At 34.1% G+C, this 23757-nt stretch overlaps 2 non-coding genes across 2 annotated transcripts in view; both read right to left on the bottom strand.

Moving 5' to 3' along the window:
- LOC115441089 overlaps positions 1–14964 on the bottom strand; it is a 28393-nt gene extending 13429 nt beyond the window's left edge. The window contains exons 1-2 of the transcript XR_005113085.1: positions 14547–14964; positions 9401–9508 (exon numbers count right to left, since the gene is read on the bottom strand). This is a non-coding gene — a transcript (uncharacterized LOC115441089). The remainder of the gene's footprint in view (positions 1–9400; positions 9509–14546) is intronic.
- Positions 14965–15794: 830 nt separating this feature from the next.
- Positions 15795–23757, bottom strand: part of LOC115441055 — a 149012-nt gene continuing 141049 nt past the window's right edge. The window contains exons 17-21 of the transcript XR_005113069.1: positions 23068–23145; positions 21840–21982; positions 21217–21447; positions 20167–20343; positions 15795–19980 (exon numbers count right to left, since the gene is read on the bottom strand). This is a non-coding gene — a transcript (uncharacterized LOC115441055). The remainder of the gene's footprint in view (positions 19981–20166; positions 20344–21216; positions 21448–21839; positions 21983–23067; positions 23146–23757) is intronic.

The raw sequence follows: 23757 nt of genomic DNA, 5'->3' as shown, positions 1-23757 counted from the left end.
ATTCTTTAGCACGATGTAAAAAGTATTTTACGCCCTGCACATTGAAGTGGAATAAGATAGGTAAAAAACATAGGTATATAATATGTATATCCAGTAGCAAATCCACTTTATATTTTTATCAAAATATCATCGCGATTATCGGGAGTGCTATTTTAGTTCATCTTTTATCTATAGAAATAACTCGGATGTGTACAGATCTTTACATTTTACCAGGTACCATGCAGTCTTAAAGCTATTTGGGTAAAATATATTGAAAACGAAAATGAGGTCCATGAATCTATTTTATAAACTGAATATTAATTTAAAATATTACGACACATGTATGTAAAGACTTTATTTTATGCAATTGCATTGTATGAGAATATAATAAAAACTTAAATGGTTTAAAAGTAAATTTAAAGCTTGTTTATTATGTTTGTTTATGTAAAAGAATAACCAAAAATAACGCGTTGTGATATCTGGACCATTTACTTGTGAATGGGTTCTTTGTTTTATTATAATGAATATTAAAGCAATTGGGTTGATTTTTTAAAGCTCTCGTTAAACATAAGACGGTGACGCTTGGCTGGCGCTCGACTTTATGTGAAGTCGACCGTCGAGCGCGACGGCTCTATCTGATATATTATATTAACTAATAACTAGTATATAACAATCGTTCACGTCTCGTTAGCGTCACGGCGCCGCCTCGCCCCGTCCGCTGATTGACCAAAGCTTGAACATTGAATTAGATAGGTACTAGAAATATTTAAATGTAAAATAATAAAAGGAATTAAAAATATTAACAAAATCTCGTTTGGCCACATACGTAAATTTACTAGATAAGTAATGACGTCGTGATGTTAGAAGGTATGTTTCTTTTTTTAGTAAAGTATGAATTAGTACCGAAAAAAATCGTCGCTTATGTATTCGTGTTGTGTAACATTTCAATCGACTTGACAATAACACCTTGGCTTCATGTCTAAATCGGGCACAATAGAGCGTCGACTATGTCCATCTCAACAATTTGGCAATACGTAATCAAAACAACTTTTGATGTATCTATAGACATTATATCGAATATTTACAAAACATCCTTATTGTCTTCAAGGCAATAAAGATGTATCGAATGAACTGTTTACATAACAAATAAAGGTAACGCCAATTCACCCGCGGAAGGCGGATGTTTGAAGCGAAAGTGCGGGAAGCGCGGCTCAAACATTCCGCATTCCATATTTCATACATTAGGAGTTGTGCAAATGTTTATTACAAGATGTCGTTTGACAATCTCCATATCGGTAAATCTGTTGTTTTAAGTGAAATGAGTCAGTCGCTCTACATTTAAAGTCTATGTTAATTATGTAGCTAATATAGGTAGGTATGTATCTATTCATATGAACTAGATGGTATTCGTAAGATAGTTTAGTAAATTGTAACACAGCTGAAAAAAATGTGCGATATCACATTCAGAAATACGCAAATTAACCATCTTAAGTAAGGGCTTTATTAATAATATTATCAGCGAAATAGAAAATAACGCTAATACAGAAAAAATATGCCAATAGCAAAAATCTAACTTTGACTACAGTAAAAGGCGGAACAAGGAAGCTTTAGCAAGAATTTGCCAAACTATGTTTCAAAACATAAAACTATCGCACTGAAATTCTAAGTAGATCGGTATTGTGTTATCTAATACAGCTAATGCCATAACTTTTACTATATAGGATAGTTCTTTAGGCGGGGAAGGGGTAGAGGGCATTTGGGTGCTTAATGTTTTTTTTTTGTGGTCTAAGTATTGCCTGCAAAAGGGTTCAGTATATTTCAATGAAAAAGGGTAGTTAAGTTTGAAATAATAAATTGGTTAAAAGACACACATGTAGGTACTTTAACGTAACACTAAAACCATTTCAAGGTTACATTAGGTGTTGCCAATGTCTAGACGTAGGCTTTAAAACATTTAATTGCATTTGTATTTTTATTTGAAGAATTAATTTGTACCTATCCAATTTGCTACCTTACTGTAAAAATACGATTACTCATCACACAAAGAAAGTTCTATTAGGTCAAATATGAAGGTGCGACTTCTGAATCGTGGACAATGATGATACTATTTACATTAGTAACATGTATGTATCAATGACGAAAATGTAACTTATTGATTTCATAATATTATGTATTTCTTAAATATGATTTACACGAAGTTTCTGAATATATGTATGTACTAGTGACATCTAGCGGGAGTTAAACTTAAACTCAGGTCTGATTAACGCCATCTGTCAACAGGTCCGTAGAGGATCAAAAGCAGAGTCCTTGAGCGTAACGTCCGAACAAAATCACTCACGACACGATATAAAAGATGGAGTCAAACGATAATATTTTAACGCAGTAATAAAAACACATAGTAACTAAAGAATAAATATCATTCAGCTTTACATTACTACTTCTATAACAAATCAAGTTAATTGTAACATATTACCCCATTATTTCTAATTTCTTTCTAGTCACGGGGAATTTTCCTGGCGAAAGTTGGCAGTAAGTTTCAATCAGTCAGTCCAATATCCCCACCCCGCTCTAATGGGCTTGGAGTTACTTGGTAACAACATTTTATTCTACTTCTCTAAAAACTATACGTCATTATGTCAATTGTACGTTTTAAAATTCTGACAGGATTAATATTTAGTGGAGTCGTCTTTGTTTAAAGCATATTAAGATGAATAAAAAAACATTATGTAATGCAAAAATGTTGGTTATTTTATTTTAATTATATAATATCGTTATATTATTTTCCCTGTTTTAAAGATATATACGATGTTTTTTTAATTAATTCATTCAATTTCACAAGAGCTTAAACGTGGTAAATAATATATGTTTTAAATTATTGATGTAATAGAGTATAACAAAGAGATACATACGGTTTTAATCACTTTATATTTTTTTATTCAGCTCTACCTTTAGTAAAACAATTAGACTAGAATAATTTGTGACTGTGAGTTTGTTGGTTTGATTTTCTAATCCATTAACAAAGAGTGGTGCAAGTTTTTAGGATTTAACACATCAGGTCAGGAATTGAATTCGATATTGTGCACATAATTGGATGGACAATTACCTGGCAAGGTGAGGGTGTATGTGATTCTGCTGCGTTTTTGCCTCAAACAGGCTGAGGGAAAAAGGTATGTAGTATGATTATTTCTGACATAAAAGTAACGATGTAAAATACACGGATTTTCAGAAAAAAATGCAATGTGATGTTCTGTACCCTTGTGTTTGAGCAGCCGTGACGGACGCGTGCCGCTGCGCTCAGTTGCGTGGCATTTCGCCCGTGACCTTCGTACGGGACGGATCTTGCCTATCCATTACAGGGGAAAGTACTGCAGGTTGTACAGGTTAATATTTGGATGGCTTTAGAATTTATGACAAAATTCCATCCTGCGTCACGTATTAGACCGTTTGGTAGAGCCACGCTCTACTTTGCGTTGTCGACACTGTTCTACAGGGGACTGAAGAAGCAATATAGCTGCTGCACTTTGGGCAGTGAGATTGCCTGAGTTTAATGTTTGTTCTTCTCTAATCAGAAAGTGTTTACGCAAAGCATTAAAAATCCTATGATATTGCTATAAACCTCCAAAATTATGTAAGTTGTGTATCAATTATTCTCTATATACCCCATTACCCTCTTCAAATTAATAAACATTTGAATCTGAAAGGCAATAATATTAGTTAATATTTTAATTTGTCGTCTATTTCGTCTAGAACCATTATATCCTATTACAAACACAATAATGGCATTATTATTTGTATTCAGAGGTGTTTCATATCAAAATTTAAGTCGAATACTATGACTAATGCATTACAAAAATGTTTGAATAAAATTTCAAGCAGAGGGTTTTTATAATCGACCATGATTACTGGAGAACATTAAAATTCAATGATAATAAGCAATGTCACGGTGCAAGGTAAATCAGATTTTTTTATGGTAGGCTGCCTGTGTTGAGGTGAACTGAAGTCACACATAGATGTTTAATTACAAGTTTTATTTCATTCCGGGAAAGAATTCTAAGCAGATATGTATGCAAGTGTCAGACTTTGTAGAACAAATGAGTCAATATTATGGAATGTGACTTTGATTTTTCGATAGCCATCAACTTCCATATTTATTTACTTGGGAGTTATTACAGATTTTGGTAAAAATGTTACACGTTGCAAACGTTTATGAATTGGGTCAAATAACTCATAATAAGATAAGCATGGGTTGGCTGTTAGCACTTAGCACCATTGCCGCACCAGTAAGTAAATACTGATATATTACGTTAGTCAATGCTACGTTCCTATCATATGTAATAAGTAGTTTTAATTCTTTAAAGATATCATATCTTTAACTCTGTAATGTGTTTACTTCCTCTTGTAAATTTTATGTTTCCGGTTTAGTTGTACCGAGTTAATGTTTAAATTTTTATTACAAGAAATAAGTATAGGTTAATCTAATTTTATGTTGATTAATTAAAGTTTTTGGATATGCATTTATAATAAGTTGGCGCCAGCGTATTAGCTCCCACATTGGCTTTACGGTTCTTGTAATAGCTTACATAATTGGCCCATTAGTCAGTTTTATGGATAAATCGAATACTGATCGATAAATCTCTAATGATTATTGACGAGAACTTCAAGTAAAACTGCTTTAAGCATACGTTGTGATATTGTAGTTACGTCTACAATACTCAAGCGATTATACAGCGTGTTTCAATAAGCATGCGGCGATCTCTGTTGTTACATAACATAGAATAACACCACGTATGTCGGTACGTGGTAGCCCTGACATGCTTCGTTGAATTTAATCGCAACTTAACTATAAGGTGATCCCTTATGTGGATTCAACGCTAGCCCAATGTTTCAAAGACGACCCGTGCGGCATAACAAATGAGATTCGTCCACTAGAATTATAATAACATAAAGCAGCGAGGAAAAACGTCTTAATTCTTAATCGAAGTAAATCATACACAACCCAAGCTCGTCCCCTTACTCATTATCATAGACTTTCTACAATTTATTAAACGTGCCGCTTTAAGTCGCGTGAGTCGGTCGGCGTTAAAAATGACATATTTCCACCATGACGGAGCTCATTGCATCACGTCGGCTGCGGCCGCTACCTGGATTCCGTGCATGTTTAGTACATGTTAGTTACCAGGTAATTATTAGAATTTTAATGCCATTGAATACACGCATGTTCCTAATGGTGCCTAAGCATTCCAACATATGATGATCTCATACATTAAGGTTAAGTAAAAAATCAAACGCTTTCGATGGCTATTCACTTTTATAAGTAAAAAAATCTAAATTTGATCTTCATTCTTTATATTTAATGATTAGTAGATAGTATACTTATCGCGAAAAATCTTTCTTCTTACTAATATTATAAATGCGAAAGTTTGTGAAAATGTTTTTATGTTTGGAAGTAAACTTGGAAACAGCTAAACGGATTTAGGTGAAAATCGGTACACGGGTAAATCATATCCTGAATTAATATACTTATAGGATCCATTTTTATCCCGGTAATATACTTCCCTGTGAAATAAAACTAAATAAATAAAAATTATATAATCAGATTTTTTAAATAGTATATTCCATTGTAGCGGAAAAGCTTTTCACGTGGGCGAAGCTGCGAGCAACAACTAGTTATATATTATAATTTAATAAATATGTGACTGTTAAATTAAAATGTCATGCCTTCTGTAAGTTCTGAGTATGCAATGCTTTATAATCATTTTCGTGATCTTCATTCAAAGGAACCTAATTATGACATCTAATTAACAATTATATGAAACAGGACCTCACTTGACACAATTAGTGTTGTAGCATATTAGTAGAGTAAAACGATATGCGAGTCGGGCCGAATAGCTCGAATAGCTGCACTCTCGCTTGACTGCCAACGAAATGGAATCCGCTGCCATTAGAAATTCTACTCTAAATAATGACATTATCGACACTATGATTCTTTTAGCTCGTGCTGTTGACTGTTATTGTAAACACATTCCTCGTAACAGGTAACTAGTGTTGGAATTCCATGAGCTTTCGTAATTGCCATCATTTTTGTGTACATCACCTAAGACGTTGTGATTTTAAATAGCTCTTTACTACTCGACTGTATGTTATTTGACGTAGAAGCGTTTGGCCTAAATTTTTAATTTATGACTCTGAAAATAATATTTGTACGTACTGACAACAATAGTGATCAGCGATTGCATATCGTCCTAAGAATGCTGGTAACTGTAGTCCGCAACGCAACCTACATTCAGCATTCTTTTCGAAACCGTAACATGCCGCCTCTGCGTTCCGGATATCAACACGTACACGCCACATTCACTCCAATATCTTTCGTAATAAAATTCATTTCAATTCGATGCCTCATGCAGCATGCCAACTATTGCATTTCTAGAGAGCTGTAAAACGACTACATACTAAGTTATGCGTGATTGATATGATAAATTGATAGCCCAACTGAAGACCGCACCGTCTCAGACATTTCAATTTGGCCGTTTATCAGGATAACGTGTTATTTATAAATATGGACGACTTTGATGCCCACAATTGGTGTGATAATAATAAAGATGAACGCACCGAGTTACGTTCCAACACGTTTAAAGGAATGCAATATAAGGATTTGTAAACAACTCCATCAATAAGGCATGGCTTTACTACATATCTGGATTCCTCAAAACAACGAGGTACCTACATATTAAATCCAGCCTATCCACCGTGAACTGAGGCAATAGTTACACCAATAGTTGTTTAATCTCAAGACAGAAATACACAGACTTAAAAAAATTTAGCCGAGGTGTGTTCAAACACGAGCCACCTTTGTATAAAAACATAGTTGAATTTGTCGGTCAGTGTCGTGAACATGGTACGACCAAATTCCTGAACGCTTTCTCTAGTGGTTGATCCGCGGGCGGGCGCATGAGTTCGCGCATGCGCTCAACGGCGCGGCGGCGCGGACCGCGGCCGCAACGCACGCACCGCAATGAAAGTGAGCGCAGAAATGCAGCTTGCGACTACACCGCTGTCATCGAGTTGCATAATTATTCACGATCCGACCATTGTTTGTAAACATTCAATAAAGAAGAGTACTTTAATTGCGTGACCGTATTTTGATTAGGTTGATAATACTAGGTACATACGGTTAACAATGTTACTCACTTATTACTTTTTGTTCCAGTGCCATTAATAACATTCTTTGTAGCCAGCGATTATATCTTAATTGTTGATTTATGTACGATGCTATCTTTTGTCTGAGTTTTTTTTATTGCTAATATTATGATTAGTTGTAGCAGATAAAATAACTACTTAGATACCTATTTAATGTCGTTTTTTTAATGTCAGGCAATTAAGAATATTATATATTATAAATGTACTTTGAAATGTGCAGCAACTCGCACGAATTAGAAAAATAAAGTATTATATTTTTTTAAGTTTGGCAATCTAAAATGCTGTGCTTGGAATATTTTCCGATTACTTGCAAACAGTGTAAACGAATATTTGGATAATAGATTTTGTTTTTAATTATGGCACATAAATGATCAGCTATGTCAAAAACATTCTAAGCTGAACAAATTTTATCTAAAACTGGTGTGTCTCGGGGGATCTTTGGTAGGGTAAGAAATTTCCTCAAATTATTTAAGTAGAATTAGTTTATATCTCAGTTCAGTTTGTTTATATCATTTGCAATTTCTGTTGAAAAATATATTTGAAAATGTTGATAGAGGGATGCGAGCCGGATGGATTCCATGATTGTGGGTCGGCGAAATTCGCGCGGGACGCGTTTCACGTTGCCTAGGTACATTCTCGTGGTTTCCTTTCATAAACCACTGCTTTCTCAAGGAACTTTAACTTCATTGTCAAGTTATTCTCAGGAGTGAAAGTGTTGATTGATCACCCAACAGATTCATTTTAATAACTATATTTAAACGGCCATTTCTGAATTATTCTATACCCGGACGTGTCGGTCGGACCAGTTATGAACAAAATATCTTTAAATAATCAGTGTAACGGTTACATTCCGGCCATCGTCGTGACGATGAAACAAGGCTTAATCATCAATGGAGCCTTTTATTGCTATCTGTTTTGATATAATCAACAATAAAGTCCTTCGTAAGAAGTCTGAGTGCCGAACAATCATTGCGATACTTCGCGTGAAGACCTCGTTCTAATGAAACCAGTGATTAATATTCATGTAGTAGAATACCGAGTACACGTACAGAGAGTAAATCATAAAAATGTCAGCGTTACATAAAATATTAGCAATTGATGACCGTGCTATTTCAAGAGTATAAAAATATTGTATGAGAGTTAATATAGATTCCTTTTCTTATAAGCACGCGACATTCTTGTTGTCGTCTATTGAACAATGTCAGCTGGAATCTGGAATGCGACCCGCCTACAAGGCCGCGTGCCATCTTGCCTCTATCGGTAGTCCATATTATTCGACTGTCGCTTATCGATATGAGTTGTATTTATACAAATTTAATAAATGTTAATCGAATGTAATTTACTCGTTTTAATGACGATATTCGAAAATTTGTTTTATTTAAAAAAACAAATAGGAATTCTACTTGTTTTTTAAAACTTGTTTCAAAAATAATGATCTTTTTGGTTGTATACCATAGACTACAGGGGTCTAGATAAAAATGTTGGGGTTTTTACTGATTGTAGGCAAGTTAAAAATATATTTAAAGTATTTTTTTTATTTATAACAAACAAATTCCTCCTGCATACACGGAGAAAAGTAATATGAACAAAGATGTTTGTATTTATAACTTGGTAGGTGTGTGGAGTTTTCACCTAAAGTGCCTATACCACTTTTATGTAAGGAATGCAGATACTGGCCATTTTACTGCAATTTGTAATTGATGTTTTATGTGCATACTATAATACATACTTACATGTCCTTAAATCACGTATGCTGTGTGTTACAAAAAACTATTTGATAGTAGCTGATATAATTAATAATTTTGTCTTTAAATTTTTGCAGCTCAAATATATTTTGTGTTTGTTGAAACTAAGCGCAGCATAAGGCAAGAAAGATAGCTCGTGGTCAAGAATTCATTTCTATTCATTATATTTTTTGTGCATAAATAACAAGACGAGTAGGCCGCAAGCCTAGTGGCACGAAATACACCTGCCCATAAACAGAAGTAACACCGCCCAGGGCTTTGAATTACAATGTACTGCGGTCTGTGCGACCCTGCATTGCGCGTCGTCCCTTGAGACATATTTAGACGTTAAGTCTCATAATGCTCATAGCTCAGCAACGATAGATGAGTGATGACCCGTCAGGCAATTATGTTTCTTATTGGTTTGGAACGACGAAAGTTCTTCGTTTCCCCAGTCATGTGTGCCTTATATGTAAAATGTATATGTCAATTCTATTTACCAAAACTGTCTGAATCGCTGGCTGGGTATGCTGGAGAAGGCTGCACCATTGTTGCGGCTCGCGATAATACATCCAACGCAGTTTCAACTTTCTCCATGATGTCCTTACCTAGAAAAATATTGAAATCCACATCATAACTTTCTTATTTTGATGGAATGGGTCTCATTTATTATAGTACCACAGGTACTCAATGTAAATAACTCGACAGATTATTATAATTATGTTGGCGCATTTGTAATATATGACGTGAAATATCTTAGTTTTAAATAGATTTAAATGCTGTTAGAATATTCCACCAAAGTACTAAATCGTAAACAAATTAAAGCGTTGGAATGCAGATCGTGACTTAACATTGAAACTCAAATATTTTGAAATAGTCTGGCCGGCTGCGAAAAATATTCGTAAATAAAATAAGTATCGTCGACTAACAGTCATAAAGGCATGCAAATACCAAAGCGGACATTCCTGGCGGCACGTAAACGGCTAGACGGTGGACAGACGTGCGCCAAGTCGTACGGTCATCACGTAAATAAGAGAGGAGTCAGATGATCAAACAAAGAGTTGTGAAACGTGGCCGCTGCGCCGGCCGCATACCGCCGCCGCCTCGGGAACGAAGCCAATGGACCACTGAGTCGCGCGGGACGCTGGACCAGACACTCGGTGCCAGATCATATGCGTAAATGAGATATTTTCATTTGATCCAACACATATCACATACATTATTGTGAGTCAACGAGGAATTTCACTTTTGTAGTTTTTTATCCGGTGTGGGGAAATTAAACCATTTGTCATTCCTTGTTGACCACCACCACAAATGATTGTTTTACCTACATGAATACATTCGTTTTGGTACATATGAAGGTAAGCTTTGAAGTGAAAATTATAAAATGCTAATAATAACTACCAATCTAGTCAAAAGCTAATTAATGAACGATGAAACATTATAAATTATGCTTATGACATCTCCGTGATTGCACTTGATCGTAAAAAAGCCGCAGTCCTATATGTACTGTAATATGTATCAAATCCGCAAGCTGTGCTAAATATTCCATCACGTCAATTCACCCAAGGCTAAAAACTGTCATCGTTCGATTATACAAATATTTATTCAGAAAGCTAGATACATTAAGATAATATAATATAATTAAGATAGCGAAAATAATACAGTAATGCGCGTGCATAACCGAAATAGTTGGTCTAATTAATAAACAAACGCCGCCGACCAATCTAAATAAGCGTAATGGAGGTGAAATTCCAGGAATGTGAAGTCGTATAATGACATTACTTTCAAAAGTAAAACAACATGTTCGATTAGTTCACACGCGAGATACAGAGGTGTGGAAGAAGGGATGGGTAAACGAAACATGGATCAGCCGAGTGATGCTATGGCTGCGTTAATGATGAGGAATTTGGTACATTAAACACAATACAATTTTTTAGGCGAGTCATAAGTATCGTCGGCTGTGGTATGTTGGTATGTGTACTTATGTCTAATTATTATTACAAATATGAAGCCATAATAAAGGTATTTTGTTGGTGTAAAAACCAAATAAATTATTATAGGTAGATATATAGAATTTTGATAGCATAAATGATGGCCGCGATTTAGTATCTGGAACCGGACTTCGGAGTTAAATATTGCATTAATTGGTTTAATTTTTGTCTTCACTTATAACAAAACCCTTCGAAATTTAGGAAAATCAGGTTATATATTTATGATTAAAATAAGTGAATATTGCGCGAAATAATAGTGTATGGAACCAATGACGTTTTACAAATGTAATAAAAACATCTTAGTATGGAACAATGTACAATATTTTTACCGAAATAGTTTTTACGTATAGGTAGGTATTAGCGATTTGAGGAATGGCAAGAATCTATTTAGGCGGAACTTTATTAGTTTGTAACAAATAGTCTAAGGTATATATTTTAATAGGTATATCTGAATCTACTGGTAATGTTCAGAGGTGCTCTTACTTTTGTTGTTTTCCTTGTCATTCACTAACAAGGTCAACATCAAATGGCCTAATCTTGTATTTAACTATTGGGTATTTCACACGAACAGAACATGGGTATAACCTGGGAGGAATGACGATGTCCAATTTTTTGGCCAGGCTGAAGATATTCACGAGATAACGACAATTGTTTTCAGACACGTTTGCCAAGATGCGTAGAGGGTCTGTTAGATTACTAACTTCAGTTCTGACTAAAATAATTGTTTAAAACTGTGCTGGTTCGATTGGTACAATACAAATGCAAATAATAATATTAAAACATGTTCGTAAAAATGGCAACAAAGATATCTCATGAGAACAAATGATGGAATTGGACATGGGAATCACGTTTAAGTGAATTTGAAATTGTTAATTAGGCAAATATACTAGTATAAAGTTATAATTATATCTTCATGTGTATTATTATTATAGTTAAATTTTAGATGTATAAGGGCCGGAATCTCTGGGACCGGACCTAACATTGTTTGTGCGCGTTTCTCCTATTAGCTAAAATATGTAGCTTTACAGTCCACCATACTGGGTTAGGTACCTTTTTTTACCACGAGGAAATCAGTTTACGAACTTCTGCCGCTCTCGTCGAGTTACCGACTACAACCTCGGCATACTACTCTCTCTCCCTTATATTGAAGGTCGCGGAGAGCACTTTTGTATGTAACCGCAACCTTCGCAGGAGTCCACTGTTGGACAGAGTCTCTCACAGTCCGAAGAACGAAACCTCGGTAACTGATTTAGGCATTGCTGCCCAGGTTATCTGGACTGGCTTAATCTTATGCCTTGAACCCTTCTAATAAAGGAAATTTAGTAGAACCGTTTATCTATCGGTGGCACATTTTAAGATACTAGAAATAAGGTAGTGTGACCTAACATATTCAGCGACTCACCTCAGCGACTATAAACGATATTGCATTTGCGATTGGTTCCAAAGGCCCGCTATTTTGAAAATATTCGTAATTTTTTCTGTAATTTACACCAACATACATCTGTTCGACATCTAATTATAAGGTAAGTTTTATTGTTTTTGCTTATTCTAACATATTTACGCACGGTTTTTCTGAACTCACGTAACGGTATCCACTCATGTCAAATATTCATCTGATTTATCGATATATAGTTGCCAAATATAATGTTAGATATCTGACATTTTTACATCAGCGAGTTATTTTTGTTTCCATACAATTATTATTTTGGATGCTAAATCTACAAGCAACAGTCAATTTTTTTTATTGTTTTGTTTACATACTTTATTGATTGGTTAAAAATAAAGCCGCCGAACAATACACTAGAAGAAGAAAATAATAAGTACTGTTTTATTATAATTATATCATAAAATTATCGATAATATACTTACATATTGTTAGTATATTCCCGCCACTTTGAATTAAGTGCGCCCTGTAAGGCTGTAGGCTGTGTGTATTATTGAATAAAGAAATAAAATAAAGAAAAAAATATTTTTATGGACCATATTAAGTTACGAAATTTTGATATTTTTTCGATGTTATAATAAAAAAACATGACGATTTTTCGTTGTTAATGCTTTTATTATTATTAAATATGTAGTTTAATCATTTTTTTATTTACAGCATTTTTAAAAGCAGTTGAATGTTGTATCTATTTATTATCGTATGGTCAGCTGATTTTAGTGCGACTGAATGCTTTAAGACCTAAGTTATGCCTACTAATAATTATTTATCACATCTATTCGTGTTTCACTGGATCTGTATAAATAATAATAATATTTCATAATCTTGGATTAAAATACTTATAGAAGTTCATGGTTTTATTTAAACTGTTCAGTAATTTATTATATCTATATATTATTTCCAACAGAATACCTAGTTCAGATCAAATATTGTCAAATAAATGTAACTTGAATTGTTATCACCTGCTAGTTTTCAAACGAAAACCACATGGTGCCCGAACCTTGACATTCCGGGTGTTAAAAATAATTCTTTAGTTCAGTTAAATAACTTCGATATCCAAATTAAACTTTACGTCTTTGTACTATGGTCGTATTTGTTGTTTTTATCGAGTTATTGGTCGGCCGTTTGCCCGCATCTGGGGTGGGATTCTTTTACGACTGTTGCCACCCCTGGTACGCGTGCGCGCGTTTACAAAGGGGAGGAAGGGAATACTAGCAGATGTTTCGATTCTATGGCAGCTCGAATTCTTTAGAATACAGTATGTATAAAAAGCTTTGGTAGGTAGCAAGAAGTATGTAGATATGTACATACATTTGACGTTAAACACAGTACATTTTGATATTACGGAATACCAAACCTGAAGATAATATAAACAAAGTTTTTTCTTATTCTTGTTGCTTGTATTGTATGGTAATTATTCTTCTGGATTATGTCGAGAGTTGCTATCGGTTGGTTTTGTTTATCATATGTTCGGTATGCATTGGCGTTGTTGGAAATTAGGACATGTTTTGAGTTTACACCGTAACGATATCTCGTAATTTATCATCATTCAAAAATAACAGGTTTACATTAAATTCCTTTTGAAGGTACTACTCTACTCACTGTCTGATAACATTACCTCATTAAACAAACGTAATTACGCTTTCATATCCTTTATTTGATGTTAATTTATTTTTTAGTCACCCACGTAGGTAGTCTGTCAAATTCCAATAGTTTATAGTGAATCTGCGCAGGTTCCAGTGTACATTGGCTAATCGGCGGACGTTTATCAAGCTCTTATCAACGTGCGGCCAACATGCGCTTGTGTGGGACTAGAGCGTATACGCCGCGAATGGTCGCATTCCATACTATTATGTTCGCGAGATTCCATGCCATGTACCTACACCGCTGAATGCCCCGCTTCGTTCGCGTAGCGGCGAAATTTTTTGCGTGGCGCGCTCGCAAATCAAACTCGTACCTAACATTGCATTATAGTTACGATGATTACGTACGTACTTAAACTATTCGTACTGACAATGAATAGATGTTTAGAAAAATATATTACCATAAGTGGCTACTTGGAGGACAACAACATAGTTTTGATAGATAAAGATGTGAATGAGGAACTCGGTAAGCAGTCACCAGGGAAATGAAGAATGTCTACATGTTAGCCAGGAAGTAGGTGATGGTAAAGAATGATTAAAGTAATAACAAAAATTAAAAGTTACTTACGGAATAGTATTTTTTCCCACGTCGTTTCACAATACGACCTGACGATGTTGTATTTTTCACACAATTTTTAGATTAATAATGAACTTAAACACGTCGCACCGATAACTTAGTGAATTAAATGATTCGATAATATTAAAGGCTTCATGACAGTCTTACAAAACCGGCGAAGTACAAAAATCAATAGGTATGCATAGAAATCGCAATAATTTCTTGATACATTCGTCAGAATACCGCGACACGTTACTCAGTACTGAAGCGCAAAAAATATACTGACTTCTAAACTTTATTATCCATTGTCCGTCAAACACTGGTGAAGTAAATATTTGTTGTTATTTCATAAAATCCAACTATCGCGCCACGACTCTGTTGACGAAATAGTAGCGTTTGACATTTGAGCCGAGCCCACTGCGAGTGGAATTCGCGGAATGTCAAATATTTTCAGTGCTGCCATCTGTGTGAAGGAATTTTAATATCTTGAGAGGCGACACACTGGAGTGAAGAGACTGTTTCCTAACAAGTACAGACGGCACTTTATTAGTGTTAAAACTTTAAAATATTAGTCAAATGTTATTAACGTATACATTTTGATAACTGAAAGCTTTATTTTCAATATTGTGAAGGTTATAAGGATGGTAAGATAGTATCTTGGGACATGTATACCACGTTTGCGAATCTTTTGGAATGTATCCAAGTTAATGCCGCCTCTAAGAGACGTCACTGGCGCAAGCGTGATGTTGGTTACGGCGTCTGCAGCAGGGTTATCGACACATGGTGTGGAGGCGAGAAGTAGGGTCGCCAGTGCCAGCCGGCCTGCGCATGTAGCATCACACTGTTTCGGTTCGATAATCGCGTTAGAATGTAATCGTGGTAGGTACTTTCGACTTTGTTTTTATGCATTACTTAACTGAGAGTAGCAAGCGCCAAGACTTTGTGCATTGCTATACAAAATCATGTTATATATATGTGTTGTCTGTTCTTGGATATCGTACCTATCATCTTCTATAGATGCGCTTTACATGATTCTTATAATCACCTTTTCTTATACATTTTCTTCGTTTTTGTAAAATAAGAATCTTATTCCTTTTTTAAAAATAGAAATAAAAAATATTTTTTAAATTCACTTTACATTTTAAACTTTATTGACACGGCAAGTAGTGACTGTTTGTAGGGATGTTAAAACTATTAACGCCATCTTCATGTGTTTAGGGTAAAACTAAACGGGATACATTCGGATAAATAAAAATTCACTTCATGACACAATCTTTATTCTAAACACAACATTGTTAATAAATATCCTGAATAAATCAACGCATTTTAAACGTAAATTAAGCATAATGTTTCTAAACATTTTTTCTTTTACGAATGCCTAAACAGCAAAGTAATACAACTGATTTTTTGTTAAACCTAAAGTCGGTGTAACTTACAATAATAGCTCATTGGATAATTCGTGATCACGATTAACATTAAGGGGAGGCCTTCGTCTACCTACGCAACAATATCAGCTCGAGTAACATAGATCCATATCTTTTTTATGATTTATAACAATAGGTATCGAATAACTATCCACTGTAGTGTCGATAGTTATTTGTGGTTTATAATTTTCCATTTAAAATTATAAATGCATAATTTTTTAAATAAAATAGTTACTTAATAATTTTGATATGACTACAAATACATAACGAAACAAAACAAAAATCGTATAATATTTACGAGAAGGCCTTAACATTATAATCTTTATGTTATATATTTCTAAATATTTATATATACTTGTTATAATAAAACATCTCACTTGGGAATAGTTTTGCAAATATTCCTAGGGATTATTTTACTTATATATTATAATAATTTGGTTCCGTTTTCTGTACCTGATATTTATTATACCCTTACTCGTATGATTTATGACACATTACAAGTTCGTACAGGAGGATTGAACATCTTCAAGTTTGTGCAAGGGAAGACGTTTTTTTCTTGTTTACAAGTCATTATATAATATATAATATTAAATGTTATATGGGGACAACAAAATATACCCAAAAAATATCTGCCTTTGCAGATGATTACGACCATTAAATAGCCATAGTATGCATTTAAATATTAGCAATGATTCAGAGAATGTGAAATACAATAAAAATGGCAATTAATAACTCTAAAAACAAAATAATAGTAATAATAATACTGTAGTGGAAGCTGTTTTTGGCGTTATTATTATTTTTATCAAAACAAATACCGCTCATTTAGAATATAAAAAAAAGTTTGTATGCATTCAGTGTGTCGGAAGAACAATATTGACTTATGACGCCCTTTCAAAACTCCTGTACGAACTGATCTCAATTTCTCAATATATTATTCCATATATATAAATACATACATCACATTCGTTTTAGTAATATTCAATTTCAGGCATTTTTTTATGAAAAGTAGGGAGATTTAAGTTTTTATTTTAATTAGAAAAATAAACACTAAAATATATATAGGATTTATAAGGATTTTAGCGAAAGATAGTCTATTAAGCTTCTTGTTATTATTTTTGTTTATAAGTGTGAGTGTTTTCTTAAACCATTATTTATTTGTAAATAGTACACCATTTATCACCATCGTAGACTATTGATATTATAATAAACTAATTTTGTGTACGACATTTTTATTATAATTCTTTACTGTCCTCTTCTGCATATTTTGTAAAAACAGAAATAGTAACAAAATAAAACATTTCTTCATGTTCTAAAAATATGTTACGCACCGAAGTCTTGACATAGTACATTAGGATATAAAACAAAGCACAAACAAAATGAAATAAGTAGGTGATAAATAGTGTTGAAGTGCTGCTATATTCCTTGCTGATCCTAAAACGTTTATCACGTATACACGACTCTACATAGTAATTTACTCGTCCTAATCAAAAAGCAAATAAAAATATTATATTCATACGGTAAAAACATGCCACCTATAAATACCTTAGTTACGTCTAAGTATACTTTGACTATAACATTTAAAATATTTTAACCTTAGCATACTTCTAAATTAAAGCAAGAGTAAATAACATTGTTATGAAATGATAATTAATTATTTAATTTGATACGAAATAAAACTAGTACAGCGGGGTGTGAGCAGTTTTGTTTAGAGATGTGACTAGTGGATACAATTGTTTGGAAAACCGTCGAGAAGAAGCAGCTTTGCCTTTCATACCCTCAGAAGGTTGCCGAGCCCTAACACATTTTATAAATATCCTTTTAAACTCTTCTTTTTCCTGGGGAAGACGTCCATATCGACTTTTACTTTATTAAAAGCAGTAATAATTTACCATCTGTTTCATATCAATCTATGGCATCAGCCAATAATAATATCTTATCAAGTAGACGTCTTTGTAACTAGGCTTCTATTGCAAATATTTTGCTGTACTGGTCGATAGTTAACCTATTAGAGGATGCTCAGATTAAAATATTTTAAGATATATTTTAGGGGGACATAATTAGTGTCAACATTATCTATAATTATCTCTGCATGCTAAATACGAATAATATGAGGTACTTATGCTAGGTTTTCAATATTACATTCATAATTTATATTCTTAAAACTTCAGGGGACGGCTTAGCATGTCAACTAAAATATAATTTATATTAAAAATTAATAGCATTTTTGATAAATACAATTGTTAAATTCAACGAATTGGACTATGAAGGGTAAAAGCCTATAATAGAACAGCATTAATTCGCAAAGGAAATGGATGGATTAATTGCAATAGGAAAGACATTTTGGAAATGTCCTCTAGATAATATCTAGATTTCTAAAGATTTAAAAGCTGACGCCAGTATGCCAATAAAAATATTGGAATGTTTTATCCTATTGCTAAGCACTCAAACTGTATCTACTATTAAACACTACGTCTTACAACACAGATACTCGACTAGAATTAATGATTGTCAAATTATAAGTATTTTTTACTACATATATATTGGCAGTAACTGTCAACGTAAATTTATACTGAAATCGACATAGAAAAAGTCGATTGAAAGCTCGCTTTTTCAGAAGATATTTTTTAAATTAAATGTTTAATAGTTCTCGTTCTATACATTCAAAACAAACAAATATAATATGTTCTAAATAACTGACAAAAAATGTTATAAAAATCATTATAGATAATTCTTCCGAAAGGTAGAGTTATTTATACGACTTTGTCCTATGGTGTGTTGAAATATTGATAGTATAAGTGTCGATAACAGTTAACTGACCTTTTAACTAATACGTTTATATCTCAATGACTGGATTCAACACTATCTGTTGACTGTCCTAAATGCGTCAGATTACAGAACGTTATTCTCGCCCTAAATATTTGAAAGCTGACATATTCAGTGATGCTAAAGAAATATGTGATGCATGGTAATTAACATCTAAATATGTAAATATCACAATAAAATTAATTATATTACACAATATTTCAAAATGATATGTTGGTAACCAAGTATATATTTTTCGCAATAATTCACATATTATTCAATAATATACAAATATTTATTACGAAACTTTTGTAAAATATGGAAGGAACACAAATTATCGAAATAATTCTACGGTAGGCCATATCTTTGGTATTTATAACACCCTTTGAAATTCAAACGAGAAGAATCATTATTAAAATCATAAGATTCTTTAGTCTTACCCATATTTTGTAAAAAAAAAGCTTCACACTTATATGATTTGAGTTTGAAAATGTACCATAATTTAACTATATATTGGTAAAAATATTTCTTTTGCCCACTCTTCTACTATATAATACATAGGATACATTTTTTTTTTGCTTTGAAGGGTGTTTATATTAGTGAAGCTCCTCTTGCATGTCATGCTTAGGCTCGGTAATCGCTAATGCCCATCAGCTAGAATCTAGGCCGTTGGGCTTCATTCAAACTACACGTGATACATTATACTAATAACTATGTAAGTATCACGCGTTCTATTGCAAGTTTTTAGCACGTCATAATTTAATCATCATAGTTTAATCAGAATTTCAGATGTCAGAAAATTAAATCTATAAAAACAATTGCCTGACGAAATTCAAGGGTCGGTCACGTGACATGATCGGTCTGCGTTCGGCGCCATCTTCGTCCTGGCTCATGCCTGCACACGGGGACATGCGGAGGGGTCTCGAAGAAGACGAAGCGCCGCATCTTCGGCAATGCGTTCTCCTGACGCCGAGAGGTCTTCGCCACCACCACACACCCTCAACAGACTCCTCGTAACTAGCCTTGTCATATGCCGAAGTACCTTCATTGCCAATATAGCTGTCGTACGGTTTGTCGTATCCGCTGTAGTGGTCGTGGTTCTTTCGTATCCATCTGTCCGACCAGGTGGAGTTGTCACTGTCGCAAGGAGTGACCGGCGCGCTGCGTATTGTTTTGGGTTCGTAGTGTCTGATCTTGTCGTCCGTTAGAGAGCCGCGTTTCTGAAAAGCGTGCCAAAGGTCACCATTAAAATGTTGATCAAATAGATATTGGACTATGTTACACAGAAATTATCCATGCAATTAGTCAAAATTAAAGTAAAGTAAGTTGGATCATTTTTGCAAAACATGGCTATGGACCATCGCTAGCAGTAAGTAAAAAAATAAGAACATTTCATGAAACTTTACTTTCATGATATCGAAGTGAGGTAGCTTGAAGCGTCACACTTCCTGTAGGAACTTCACAGGACACACTCCCTGCCGGTTGTCTCCGGAGCGAATCATCACCATGCCGTCAACTTCATCGCCTACTTGGATCACGATCTGATCGCGGAGAAGCATCAGTCCATTGTCACCGTCAGATACCTGAAGATGATAAAGAGATATGATAATTGTGCACTCACTGTACTTACAGTATATATAGCTACCCAAATAAGTACTAGTACAACTTTAATCAATCACTAGTTCTACAAACACTGGGTGTTAATAAACTGCCTAACCTAATGCACAACGGTCTAACCCAGATTGTTGCCTAATATAATTAGGAACATTCCGTGTTCGAGAATTTGACACAGATTTCTTTTAGTATTGAATTAGCAATTAGTCAAGGTTTGTCCTAGAAATGTCATGAATTGGGATAACTTATTCAGTTTGCGATAGCAGTAGGAACTTACCCTATTTTTCCGCCAAATTATTTTACTAGTTTACTTAATACCTATCTTACTTTTACTATTTTAATATTTAAAATGCGAAAGTTAGTGTAAATGTTTCTATGTTTGTTAGCAGTAACCGCAAATACAGCTGAGCGAATTTGGATGGAAATTTGATTTGATGACTGCAGGGACCTGGAGGAAAGTTGGGAGAGGCTATCTGTGGAAAGAAGTGTGGGGGGAAGCAAAAGAACCCTCTTAAGATGGAGGGGAAAGGCCAAGAGATGTTCAGGAGTCCTCGTAGCATAAAGTCAAAATTTTATCTCGTAAAATCACACGAGAGACCTTTATTCTCTTGAAAGGATGTGATTGTGGACTCGGGAGTAAAATCTAACGGGGTTTGGTAAAATAATGTTTTATAAGTAAGATAACACATTTTAAGACTTAGTAGCAACACCGATAAATGACAAGTTTTACAAAACGCCGTAAAGGTAAATTACGATACATCTTTGGGTTATTTTTTGTGGGATTTGGATTTCTAGTTTTAGAAGATAATAAAATGTTATTTTTAGAATAAGATAAAACTTACTTGGAGATTATGCGTGACTTGAAGCGGTCTCTCGCCTGCCTGTAGCTTAGTGCAGTATTTGGAAGGGAAGTATCCGATCTTGCCTAAACATTTTCCCTTCCACCAATCAGGATCAGAGGTGTCGATGACGGTTACTTTGTACCCAGCCTTGAGGTCCAGCTCATCAGCATGGCGTGATTTGAAGTTGTAAAGAATCACATAGAGATTTGTCGGCAGAAGCCGTTGGTGTTTCTATAATAGAAGACAAAATAAGAATAAATTCGTAAAATAATTACGAAACGAAAAAAAATATATTTATAACTCAAGATCGATCAAAAGTTGTTTTATATTACTATTACAAAAAGTACTATCATCACTTAATTACAAGCATTTAAACGAGTAAGTAAACTTCTAGTAAGATGATCATGCTGTGAGCCTTTTAAAGCTAAATAGTTTAAAGTTTTGTAGCTGCTTTGTACAGTAAGCAAATTCCTATATACTAACTAAGAGTTTTATTCAATCGTGACATTACATTTGTTTTATTGTATTTTCCTACTTTGTAGTGTCATATTGACAGGCAATATGCATATTGAATTCCGCTGTGTTAATCATCACAGAGAGGAAAAATAACAAAATTCACTTACGCTGGGTTGCTTGACAGGTGAGGGGCAAGGGCTGGCACTATTTGAAGACAGGCTCTTGTCAGGCTCGTCAGGGAGTTCCACGCTACTCATTCGACCTCCACGGGCACTCAATAATCGCCTACTATGAACTGGCGACGAAGGCGCTGCACACGAGAAATACAAGTTATTTATAGCAGTTCCTTTTAAAATTTCCAAGTCAAATGTGTAAAGGAATACTTACAATACCTATTGCATAAAGGGGAGCGAAACCCTTCGTTGCTCGCAAGTTTTTATGAATTTCGAAACATTTGCTAAAACATTTTAATTGTTCTCTTTGTTTTTATGTATTTCATAACATTTTATTATGAACTTTGTTGTTGTGTTTTACAATTTGAAGTCTCCAAAGATTGTGACAGACTGAACGACAAAGTTATTTACATTCTCTGTTAATATGTTCGGGATTTCTTATATTCTTCTTTAGTTTGAGAGATGAGAACATTACAGGTTTCGTTTTACGCAACACATTTGATTTGTATATTTTTTTTTATCTACAAACTGTAACACGATCGCATGACCACATAATGAAAGCGGGTCTAAAGGACTTCATTATTGTTTGATATATATTTAGAGAGTTAAAGCTTGGTATGGTAAGTATGCCCTATGATAGTTACAAAGAGCAAAAGATATTCATCGTTATATTTAAAAAAATAATTCATTATCATTTTACAAGACATCGATTAACTTATGACAAATAAAAATATAAGCCATTATTAATTAGCTTTAACTCCTTCATCGGCTTGCTCTCGTTGATCACGCGACCGTGCTAACTGCTTATTACCAGCATTTGTACAAGATGTAGTAGTAAGTTGATTTGTTGGGTTTTAATAAAATTGATAAAAGCATTATCGACATGCGAGCTTTGTACATAGAACCCCACTTACGTGATATTAGTTTCCTCATTTATGTGCATGCTTTGGCGATATGCAGTAAGGACCATAAAACTTATTACATTGTACCTTATCTAATATACAATAAACCTCAGAAAAACAATGCAATGTACCAACAGATCGATCTGCTAACAAAGTTACTGATGTGAAAAGTTATCTTTAGACACAAAAATCGCCCGGTAATGACGTACTATAAAAGCACAATGAATTTATTTTATTCCTATTTAAAGAAAATAACATTAGCCTCTGTTAGTGACATTGTTTTTCTGCTTTTATGTTTTAAATTTACAATGATAACGTACATGAGCGTGTGTGACTATAAATGGTGTAGATATTTACGCTATTAAAGCCATGTCTCATGCAATTTGCTCTGCATTTACCTAGAAGAAATTAAAAAAAAAATATGTAAAACCAAATACATGCGTCATCACATCTACTTACAACTGGTGGAGGTGAACAAGACTCTTGCGGAAAGTGTGGTAACGTCATCATTCAGAATTATCAGTGATGTTCAAAATTTGAGTTGAGAAAGATTCCCACAGTGTACACATATACGACAAGAGGAAATCGGTTTCAAAATTCCAAAGAAAATTAGTGACAAATTTGAGAAGGGAGACACTTATAATAATAAAATTTAACGAGTATACCCGCCACGTACTAACACAAAAGCTAAGCTGTAGGGGAAAGTCGTTCCGGGGCGAACATCGCTTGTGCTCACAACATTGCTCGACATCGATTACCAGAGTCCAAATAACATTCAAATCTAACGACCCGAGTTCGCCTCGTAATCATATAAATTTGAAAGCCATTCAAGAATTCCTTAGATATAATCTGGACCTTGAATTGCCGTGTAGCCATGAAAACAGGCTATGGATTTTATTCATTAGGTTTATCACGCGCTCATGTTAGCGTTTTGACTGATATTCGGTGCTTTAAATATGAATGAAACGAGTTATGAAGTTTTATTGATTTGGTGAATTGATAATGCCGCT

Source organism: Manduca sexta, chromosome 26 (assembly GCF_014839805.1).
Source record: "Manduca sexta isolate Smith_Timp_Sample1 chromosome 26, JHU_Msex_v1.0, whole genome shotgun sequence".
Taxonomy (NCBI): Eukaryota; Metazoa; Arthropoda; class Insecta; order Lepidoptera; family Sphingidae; genus Manduca; species Manduca sexta.
This window is presented reverse-complemented; position numbering and strand designations above follow the sequence as displayed.